Raw genomic sequence first — 11,315 nt, forward strand, 5'->3', positions numbered from 1 at the left:
AAATCTGTTATAATGATGGCGTTCGAAGCGATACTAAAATTAGTAATGAACTCTTAGGGCTTTTGAATGGATGCAGCTGCGCTGTTGCTAAAGCAAACTAAAACTATTACAAAGTACAGGTTGACTGATCGCTGAATATAAGTTTAGAAAAAAGAAAAGTATACCGGTAATTGTATCTATGAGGCAATTTAGTCCACTGAAGTATCACAAGCACACACTTGCAGTGCCTGACGATCACGTTGATAATCAGCAACTGAAGAGACCTGTCGCCATAATCATGTGGCCCCCCATGTCTTTGCGGCCCTAAACAAGCATAGAGTGTTTTTGTCAGGAACGCTGAGCTGTTAAAACCTCCTTTCGTATGCGAAGATCTCTCCTGTGTGTGAGCATGTGCAGCATGTGCGTGTTTACGGACACAAAAAATGAAAGCCAATCAAAGCCAACATCTCATTTGGTCCGTGTACAAGTCAGAATCAGAATCAGAATACCTTTATTATCATTGCATGGAAACAACGAAATTGAACAATAATCCAGCTCAGTGCTTTTAAAACAACCTACATAAAATACTCTTAAGACAACAAACAATAATAACATTTTTTAAAACATAATACAAATTTTAAAAACATATTGCACAGCAGATCTCTATCAGAGTTAAGCAAGTTAATAAAGTGGTGAGTGTTCAGGTAAGTGCAGAGTTTAGGGCAATAACACATAATACATGCATAATACAATAATACATAGTTTAACTTCTAATTGTGACAAATCTAGACCATCCATCCATCCATGTTCTACCGCTTTTCCCTCTCGAGGTCGCTGGGGGCTAGAGCCTATCCCTGCTGCATTCAGGCAGAAGGCAGGGTAAACCCTGGACAAGTCGCCATCTCATCACAGGGCCAACAGAAACAGACAACATTCACACACTAGGGACCATTTAGTGTTGCCGATAAGCCTATACCCAGGTGCATGTCTTTAGAAGTGGGAGGACGCCAAAGTACCCGGAGAGAACCCACACAGGCACAGGGAGAACATGCAAATACCACACAGAAAGACCTGAACCCTGAACCTCCTGGCTGCGAGGCACGAGCGCTAACCACTTCCCTACCGTGCTGCTACAAATCCACACATTTATTTATTAAATACAATCCCTGGAACCACTAATGGTAGCATAAGCTTGCCGGTAGTGTTCTTGTTTTATATTTTGGCTTAAAATGTGTAACTTTGAGCAAGTTGTGAACATCCCCTTTAAATACATCTAGTGAGATCCAATACAAGATCTGTATCAACAAGTCTCCATTTATAAAGAAAGCAGTTTTGATTGACACTTTCAAAGGTATATATTTATGCTATTACACTAATTGCTACAACTAACGCTGCACTGTAAAAATAAAAAAATGACTCAACTTAACTCAGCCAAAGCAAGAAGATGACCTGAGTGAGTTAAGTTGAGTCAACAATTATTTTTATTTTTTACAGTGCAGCGTTAACTCAGTGACAGCAACAAGATTATCTGACTGAGTTAAGTTGAGATTCTTTACTACTACTTGTAGTGTCATCATGTCATGTATATTACACTTTAAAACATTGAGTTGACATTCAATCTGATGTAAGATGAACTTCAAAATATTACTAGAGATAACTTTGAAACATGTTGATTCAATTTATTTTAACAAGTTCTTACAACTGTAAGTAAAAGTGGCTCAACATGGTGAATGCTGTGTATTTATATAGCGATTCACTATACCTGAGTGTAAGTATACATTCAGTACATACATTATCACATTCAATAATCCTCATACAGCAGGGTTATTCAAAGTGCTTCCGCAGGTTATATTGTGTTTACTTAATAGCAAAGTAAACACATTGACTTTCACACTGCACTGCCATTAAATTCATTATTCTGCCCTTGCTACCTGTTTCCAGCGTGTGCAGCTAGTTAACAGTATAACGAAAAAGAAACTATAGTTTTTGTTGAGGATTGATGTTCCTTCTTTTGAATTATTTGCCTTTCTTAGTTTTATTTCTTTACATTGAGGCATGAGCGCTAACCACTGCCTTACCGTGCTGCTACAAATCCACACATTGTTTTGTTGAATACGTTCTCTGAAACCACTAATGGTAGCATAAACTTGCCGGTAGTGTTCTTGTTTTATATTTTGGTTTAAAAAGTGTAACTTTTTACACCTTTAGACTAAAAATATAAACATAAAAAGTGAAGTGACTTATATTTATATAGTGCTTTTTCTCTGCGCTTTACATAGTGAAACCCAATATTTAAGTTACATAAACCAGTGTGGGTGGCACTGGGAGCAGGTGGGTAAAGTGTCTTGCCCAAGGACACAACGGCAGTGACTAGGATTGCGGAAGCAGGGATCGAACCCGGAACCCTCAAGTTGCTGGCACGGCCACTCTACCAACCGAGCTACACCGCCGTTAAAGTGTAACGTCCATTGTGTATTTTACATAAATAAAATAGAAAGTTTAGTGTTAATATATTCACACAACCAACTGCAAATTTTAACACACCAAACATTGCATGTGACTTATCACTATTAGCATTGTCGCCATCTGCTGGTCATATTTAGCACTACATGTATTAAACGAAGTTTGATCGTTACTCTTAGACAAAAAACAACACGACCACAAATGCAAAAAATATCACAAAGTCAGCAATTTCAATACAAAACAAACTAAATATCTTTAGGCACTATTATATCTACTTACAAATGTTTGACCAAGTTTCGTGATTAAGCTTAAACGCTGGGATTTCTACCATTGTTGCTGCTTGTCTGAGTCAATGTGTTCGTCGCTTAAAGGGTTCGCCAGCAAACAATGACTCGAGCACTTCCTCGGAGCAGAACATTCATACTTTGTTGTCCAGTCATTGTTAAAAGTCAGATTTTTGCAATTGATTTACATTTTTTTTCAGGGTTGAATGAGCGATCTTCTTTTACCGGTACTCACCCCACTGCTTCTTCATTGTGATACATATGCCTCGGTGTTGCCACCTGTAGGGTGGTAGGACTACTGCATACATGATCAACCCCAGTTTTAGACTTAGACTTAGACTTCCTTTATTGTCGTTCAAATTTGAACTTTACAGTACAAATAAGAACAACATTTTGTTGCATTAGCTTGTTGTAGTGCAGGATGAAAAGCAATAAGGTGCAGACATAAATAGATTACTGTACAGATAAATATATTGCACTTTTGCATATGCATCCACGTTTATGGATAATATTATATTATATAGTCCAGCGAGTTAATCCGTGTTTTTGGGGAAATGAGGGGATTATTATGATGCGTTCAAGAGTATTAAGGCCTTAGGGAAAAGGCTGTTACAGAAGCTGGAGGTTCTGCTACAGAGGCTGTGGAACCTCTTTCCAGAGTCCAGCAGTGAAAACAGTCCTTGGTGGGGGTGGGAGGAGTCTCTACAGATTTTCTGAGCCCTGGTCAGGCAGCGGCTTTTTGCGATTTTAATGGTTTCATGATCATCAAGCCTATTTGGGTGATGTTCGGCGGGCCAAATGAAATGTTTTGGCGGGCCAACTGTGGCCCCCAGGCCGCCAGTTGAATAGACCAGACATACACATAACGCTATTTACAAGCTTTCAGGAGCGAGGAACCGCGACATGAGCTTGATCAGGCTGGGATAGAACCCTTCGTTTACAGCTTGCCATTCTAAAAGATGGCCGCTCTACCCACCGAGCCATGCCGCCCATATGGAGGCAAATGACTACACTCGCAATTTGTTTCTGTATCATGTATTTAAGAGAACTAAAAAAGATGTTGGTTGAACTTATTTTTTCAGATTTCCCAGGTCCAACATTGCGCGTGATGTCACATTACTGGTGCATGCGTGTTGGTTGAGGCCCACCTTGACTTACTTTCTGTTTTTTTTTCTAGTTTAAGTTGTCATAACTTTTCTTACTTAGTTGTTATGGGCAATTTGTTCCGTCAACTTGACAACAATAGTCCTTTTGACTAAAAGCCTAAATCACTTTTACCAGCGTACTGTTAAATTAACCACTAACAGTCACCGGGTGCCTGGTCTACAAAAGCAAATATAAAAGCCGCAGTCTCTAATTAGTGCCAAGTCAAAAAACATTGGCATTAACAGCAACTTAATGATGTATTATTGTTTTTATCAACCCCACGCATATAACATCTTTATTTACCACTACATCTATCCATCCATTTTCTACCGCTTGTCCCTTTCGGGGGCTGCGGGGGGTGCACTACATGTGCTTTAAAATGATGTGAAACTTACGCGTGTTACACTTGCCATACTGTAAAATCAATGCTGACTGCAGCAGCATTGGTTCTTTTGCTGCTGTGTAATAGGTTTTGTGATATTGGGGTAGTTTCGAAACCACTACAACATGTAGCTAATATTCTGTCCTGTGAGTGTACACTGTCATTCGTCCATCTTTAATGTGTAGTGTTGATATAAATGTGTGTGTGTGTGTGCGCGTGCCTTTGTTGTTGCCCTCAGCTGCTTTTCTGCTTTCCCCAGTGTGGCAGGAATAACAACAGGAGATCATAAACAGCAGCTGTGCCTGTCAGGGCCACACGGTGCATCCCACCAGCAAACTGAACTTCTAAAACACGCTCCGAGCTAAAATGTAAACATCGTTTGCATCCATTCTACATGTGACCGCATTTGAAATACGGGACCGCAAAATGTGAGTGGCACCTCTCAGTATTAGCACATTTTTGTTACTGTCTTATCCTGTCTAACCAGGCGGTTACAGTCCAGGACGCGCCACATTGATGTTTGTTACTATGGCGACGGTAACCAGAGACACCAAATTGGTGTTCCATCACATAGGGGAGGTCAGCCATTGTTCTTAGCAATCAGATCATCTATCACACTCCTGCTGTGTAATCTGGAATTCCACTCATATCAAACGAAAATATGATTGATTTATCAAACAGAGGCCAGATCATAGTTGTTTTTTGTTGTAACAACACACACACACACACACACACCATTTACACACACGTCTGCTGTGATGGGACACCCAAGCCTTGGTATTCAGTTACTTTCAATAGTGACGTAGGAGCCTCGTGAGAGTTGGCTGTAGGTGGGAATGGGGTTAATTTATACTAAGAGGTCCTTCTTGGGTCTGTTTCCTCTGGGTCAAATGTAAGTAGTGGTATTAGGATGATTGAGGCGGGTGACCCACATATCAGTAGAAGGGTATTTTCCTGGTAGGAAAACTGCCTAATGAAGAACATTGTGGTGAGATGAGCACCTGCTGATGAATTATTTTAAAATATAATCTGTGATCATTTCTAATGGAGATTACTACTAAGAAGGTGATTGTACTGTACAGGGCTGGGAAACCATGTAATTCTACAAATTAAACCTCAGGGGAAGTGTTACTTATGCTCATAATACAAATACTGTATTGATTTGAATAGAAGATGGTATTTTTGTCCCTATCTGTCTGGAAAAAAAAGTATTATATTCAAGGTTTAGGGAGTTATACATGAAGGCCAATTTAGGTGGCGCAAAAAAAAAAAACGAACTTCACATGCAATCTTTTTTTCCCTGTCAGTCACCTGGAGAGTTTTGACTTGCTAACTTGACATAGTAACACTCTCCAAAATGGAAAACAACGGACTGCAAACTCAATGAATATCTGATGTCATGGCCTTTTTCCCGTATGTACTCCAAAGGACTGACAGAAAAAAGATTGACCTTAGTTTAGACATTACAAATATAGGACAATATTTTCCCCGGGTAAGTATTCTGAAAATGTCCTGTTGTCTTATATTCAGGGTCTACAGATTAATACATGGGTGGACCCCGACTTAAACAAGTTGAAAAACGTATTCGGGTGTTACCATTTAGTGGTAAATTGTACAGAATATGTACTTCACTGTGCAACCTACTAATAAAAGTCTCAATCAATCAATCAATCAATCAATCAATCAATCAATCAATCAATCAATGTCTGGACCTGGAGATGCAGAGACAACAGGCAAGGGCAGGAAGAAGCCCTCTTTATCAGGTAAAAGGCAGTTAACACAAAAAAACCCTAAAACTTGCAACTGGAAAGTGCACAATGAGTTAACAGGTGTATGAACTGCAAATGATCCAAGGCTGTTATCAGAAGCATCCAGATTGGCAACCAGGTTTAGGTGTGTCCTGGTTGCCAATCGGGGTCTAGTAAGAGAGCCAGGGCTCAGACTAGAAGAGTGGCATGAAAAATAACAGTACTGGACATGGAATAAACAAAATACAAGAAACTTATAATGATCATGTGAGATCATGACAAACACGATTTGGTGTGGTTTGGTTCGCATTTTTAGGCATTTCCACTGTTCCACTATTAAAAAGACCCAACATAATCAGTGTATCAAGACAGCAAAACAACAAAATAAGCAGGCTTGAGAGGGAATAGATTGATAAAAAATATTTAAAATAATCATAATTATGTTTGGATGTGATCAGGCAGCATCATTTGTCAGAAAACTTGCATTCTGATCACATTTATCTCCTAGCAACATGGTAAACTATTCCACCTGGAGGCTATTTTTACTTTGAGGCGGACTACATTATTATTTATTCATAAAACTAAAACCCAGATTAGGAGTGACCTATTTATATTTTACACCAAAATCTGTCTAGACTGTTTTCCCACTGTTTCTACAACTCCTTCTTTATCCATGCATCCCACTGCCTTCTCTTTCCCCCTGTCCTCTTTTCCCCTACTTGACATCCAGTTGCTATGGTGAGGGTGTGGGTGCGAAAAGGAAGGAAGTACCGCAAACAACACAAGGATGTGGGTTAAGTCTGAGTGAGGGCTTACATGAAGGTAGGGAACCTACCGACCCCCAGTCTAAAATATAAGCAAGAAGAGTGAGATGATGAATGTCACATGGTCTCCAGTGATGATTCACCGGAGCCATCAAGTTTGTCTCCGTGGAGTGAGAGACCTCCAATTTAACCTCTACGTCACCGCTCCACGTTGTCATGGCAATCCCATCATTTATTGGCGTGTGTGAGGAGAAGATGAAAATGTCTTTGCATACACTACTTCCACATCCAACACACATTTGCACTTTACAAACAAATTATGTTTGAAAAGAAATGCAATCTCCGCGTCCCACACTGTCCTCTTCCTCCGTCTGTTTGTGTCCTTGTGCAGCGTTTTTGTTCACTGGCCCTTTGAGACTTTGCTGTCAAGTGCCGATGTGAGCTGACAAATTCCTATAGGGCCTTTTTTTTTTTTAGATGTCCACGCACACAAAAATGAATTGTTGTGGAACGGCAAGGTTACTCTTTTGTTTTGTGTTAAAAGAAATATAAATTTAAATTTCCAGAGGTGCCATGACATCCTCGCTTTGATGATCAAATACCGAGAAGTGAGGGAGAAAAAGACTAAGGCAGGTTTTGAGACAAATAAATACCAACCTATATTTGTACTGTAAATGCTTCGACTATAACTGTCAGGGTCTCTAATTAGTACTAGGGCTGAGCGATATATCTATGGAAGTAGAATTGTCTCACATCAACTTCCATCCATCCATCCATTTTCTACCGCTTATTCCCTTCGGGGTCGCGGGGGGCGCTGGAGCCTATCTCAGCTACAATCGGGCGGAAGGCGGTGTACACCCTGGACAAGTCGCCACCTCATCGCAGGGCCAACACAGATAGACAGACAACATTTACACTCACATTCACACTCACATCAACTTATATATATCAATATGATATTAATACATATGCATGTATTTATAAATAAACGCGTATTTGTAAATATATTTTTGAGATTTAAAAATATATACAAATAAAATGTATTAATATAAAAATGTGACATACAAATAAATCAAGAAATTGTATAAATAAACGTGTATTTGTAAATATATTTTTGAGATTTGAATATAAATATGCTTGATTTTGTATTTGCATTTGTATTTGCATATGTGGATCGCTTTTTTGCTTTTGTGTCGATGAGACATTCCTACCACAAACCAGATGCACACATAAATGTGGAGTTACACGCTCCCCTGAACAACCAGCAGAGGGCACTGCAGCCAGAGCGGTCTGGGTCACAGACATGGTGAGACACTGACGAGCCAATCAGAGGCACACTAGGGAGGGTCATTGTAGGTCATGACTTTTGGGATGATTTGACACACATTGCATTGATAAGAGATCAGTATCTATATCGGGACATGGTCATTAAACGGCATTGATACAATAAAATAAACAGCGAGTACGGTCTTTCAGATTAACTGGACAAATTAGCATTAGCTAATACAACGCTAACGTTAGCTAGCTCAGGCCCGTTGTGCGTTCTCTCTGTAAAGACGTGGATTGTTTTTGTGCATTTTGCATATAATGCATATAATGCTCTGTGACCTAGACCACTCTGGCTGCAGTGCCCTCTGCTGGTTGTTCAGGGGAGTGTGTAACTCCACATTTATTTGTGCATCTGGTTTGTGGTAGGAATGTCTCATCGACACAAAAGCAAAAAAGCGATCCACATATGCAAATTCAATACAAATACAAATACAAAATCAAGCATTCAAATCTCAAAAATATATTTACAAATACACGTTTATTTATACGAATTCTTGATTTATTTGTACGTCACATTTTTATATTTATACATTTTATTTGTATATATTTTCAAATCTCAAAAATATATTTCCAAATACGCGTTTACTTGTACAAATTATTTATTTATTTGTATATCACATTTGTATTTGTATATTTATTAATATATGCATATGTATTAATATCACATTGATATATATACGTTGATGTGGGACAATTCTACTTCCATATATATCGAGTTTGTAAGATATATCGATATATTTTTAAACAAGATATGAATTACGACGGGCAGCACGGTGGAAGAGGGGTTAGTGCATCTGCCTCACAATACGAAGGTCCTGAGTAGTCTTGGGTTCAATCCCGGGCTCGGGATCTCTCTGTGTGGAGTTTGCATGTCCTCCCCGTTACTGCGTGGGTTCCCTCCGGGTACTCCGGCTTCCTCCCACCTCCAAAGACATGCACCTGGGGATAGGTTGATTGGCAACACTAAATTGGCCCTAGTGTGTGAATGTGAGTGTGAATGTTGTCTGTCTATCTGTGTTGGCCCTGCGATGAGGTGGCGACTTGTCCAGGGTGTACCCCGCCTTCCGCCCGATTGTAGCTGAGATAGGCTCCAGCGCCCCCCGCGACCCCAAAAGGGAATAAGCGGTAGAAAATGGATGGATGGATGGATGAATTACGACAATAACGTAATATCGATATAATTTATTTCACGTTAAAATGACCAAACACCGCTTATTTGTTGTGTTCCTTGATTCTCCCCCGCTTCCCACTCCCTCTCAACAATCCATGGGCTACTAAACCTTTCCCCTTCCTCCTTCCAAGATGCGCTTGCACTATAAGAACATTCATGATTGGTTGGTTGTTTACTATGATGAGTCACGATTGCTTGAGATTAGGGCAAAACATTAGGTACAGGCCAATCAGAGGCAAAATAGGGCGGGTCATGGAACCAGGAAGGGAAATCAAAACAGACATCCCAAATGACGGCAAGAGAGTGGTAGAAGAGAAGGGGGAATATTCAAGCGGGCGATTTATCTATTAAAAAAACTAGTGGAAGATGGCAGAAGGATTCTCTTGTTTAGATTTTTCTTTTAGCGATGTAGACGACGTCCAGGAAACACACAATGCGTCTACTTGGCCACATTTGGACAAATGTATGCGTCTGGATAAAACATTAATTTGAGTTGTTTACCATGTAAGCCCAAATCAAAACTCTACTCGAGTTGCATATTTTACACGATAAATGCTGCCAAAAATGTATGCCGAAGTGAGGAAGATGATAGCCGCACAATTAAGTCACGTCACTTACTTGGCGCTGACCCCAGACATGTGGTCTGATAGGACCACAGAACCGTCCATTACATTGTCGACTGGGAATTAAAAAATGCCCGCCTGCAATTGTATTTTTTATCTGAGTTTGATACATGTTGTATTATTTGTACAGCTGTGTTATTTATTTTACGTACAAAGAATATTTTTCTCTTTTATTTATGTTAAGTAATTCTGTGCTACTTAAACAGTTTATTTTCTGTGCTATTAATACTCATCTTGACTAACTGGGTTAATAAAAGTGCCACTGACTGTTTAAAGTACAGTTGTCATTCACTTCAATTTCAGTGAATCTCGCTCAAAAATGAATATTTTATTTTTATACTTTCACCAGAAAATATATCGAGATATATATCGAATATCGAGTTTAAGTAAAAATATATTGAAATATACTTTTTCGTCCGTATCGCCCAGCCCTAGTTAGTTCCAGATCGATAACATTGTGATCAGGCTGTGGCTGTAGGCAACCTCTTGATCTACTGTTTCTGACTCTGCAAGATGACTGTAGGAGTAGTTAAAATGTCATTAGTGGTTAGCATCCAGCAAATCTATCTACTATACCTCTGCGTGTGTGTTACACTTGCTGTACTGTTGTTCACAATTAACTTATCAGCGGTAAAAATGCCGACTGGGCAGTTTCTTCCTTACCACTATTACAACATTGGTTCTGTTGCTGCTGTTCATCCATCCATTTTCTACCGCTTGTCCCTTTCGGGGTCGCGGGGCGTGCTGGAGCCTATCTCAGCTGCACACGGGCGGAAGGCAGTGTACACCCTGGACAAGTCGCCACCTCATCACAGATAGATAGACAACATTCACACTCACATTCACACACTAGGGCCAACTTAGAGTTGCCAATCAACCTATCCCCAGGTGCATGTTTTTGGAGGTGGGAAGAAGCCGTAAACTCCACACAGAAAGACCCCGAACCCGGGATTGAACTCAGGACCTTCGTATTGTGAGGCACATGCTGCTGTGTTCTTGTTAACTGACCTCGTTGTCATAGTCTGCTATTGTCTGCACTTCGAGTTATTATTCAAATTTTTTGAGTATGATTGTGAAATTAGCTACCATGGCGCCAAAGAAAGTCGCAGGTTCTAGCACTTTGACTTAAAAAAGGTGCACTATTCAATTCAAAAACTAACTTGTAGAAAAGCCCAAGGGAGGTGTCTATGTTGTGTCCACTTATCGCCATCTTTTCTAACAAGAGTTTTCATTCAGGGTAAAAGTGATATTAAATGCTCATTGATCCATTTTATTTGTCATTCGTTATTTTGCAGTGTTCTGCATAAAAAAACAGCCATTGTCAAGATTTTGCATGGTAACTGTTGGCGTCATCCCAGAATGCACGGTAGGTGAAGTGCAGATAGGAAGGTCTTTTAATTAGGACTAAGGAGGCAGAAATCAAAAA

The sequence above is a fragment of the Nerophis lumbriciformis genome, linkage group LG09 (genome assembly GCF_033978685.3).
Source record: "Nerophis lumbriciformis linkage group LG09, RoL_Nlum_v2.1, whole genome shotgun sequence".
Taxonomy (NCBI): domain Eukaryota; kingdom Metazoa; phylum Chordata; class Actinopteri; order Syngnathiformes; family Syngnathidae; genus Nerophis; species Nerophis lumbriciformis.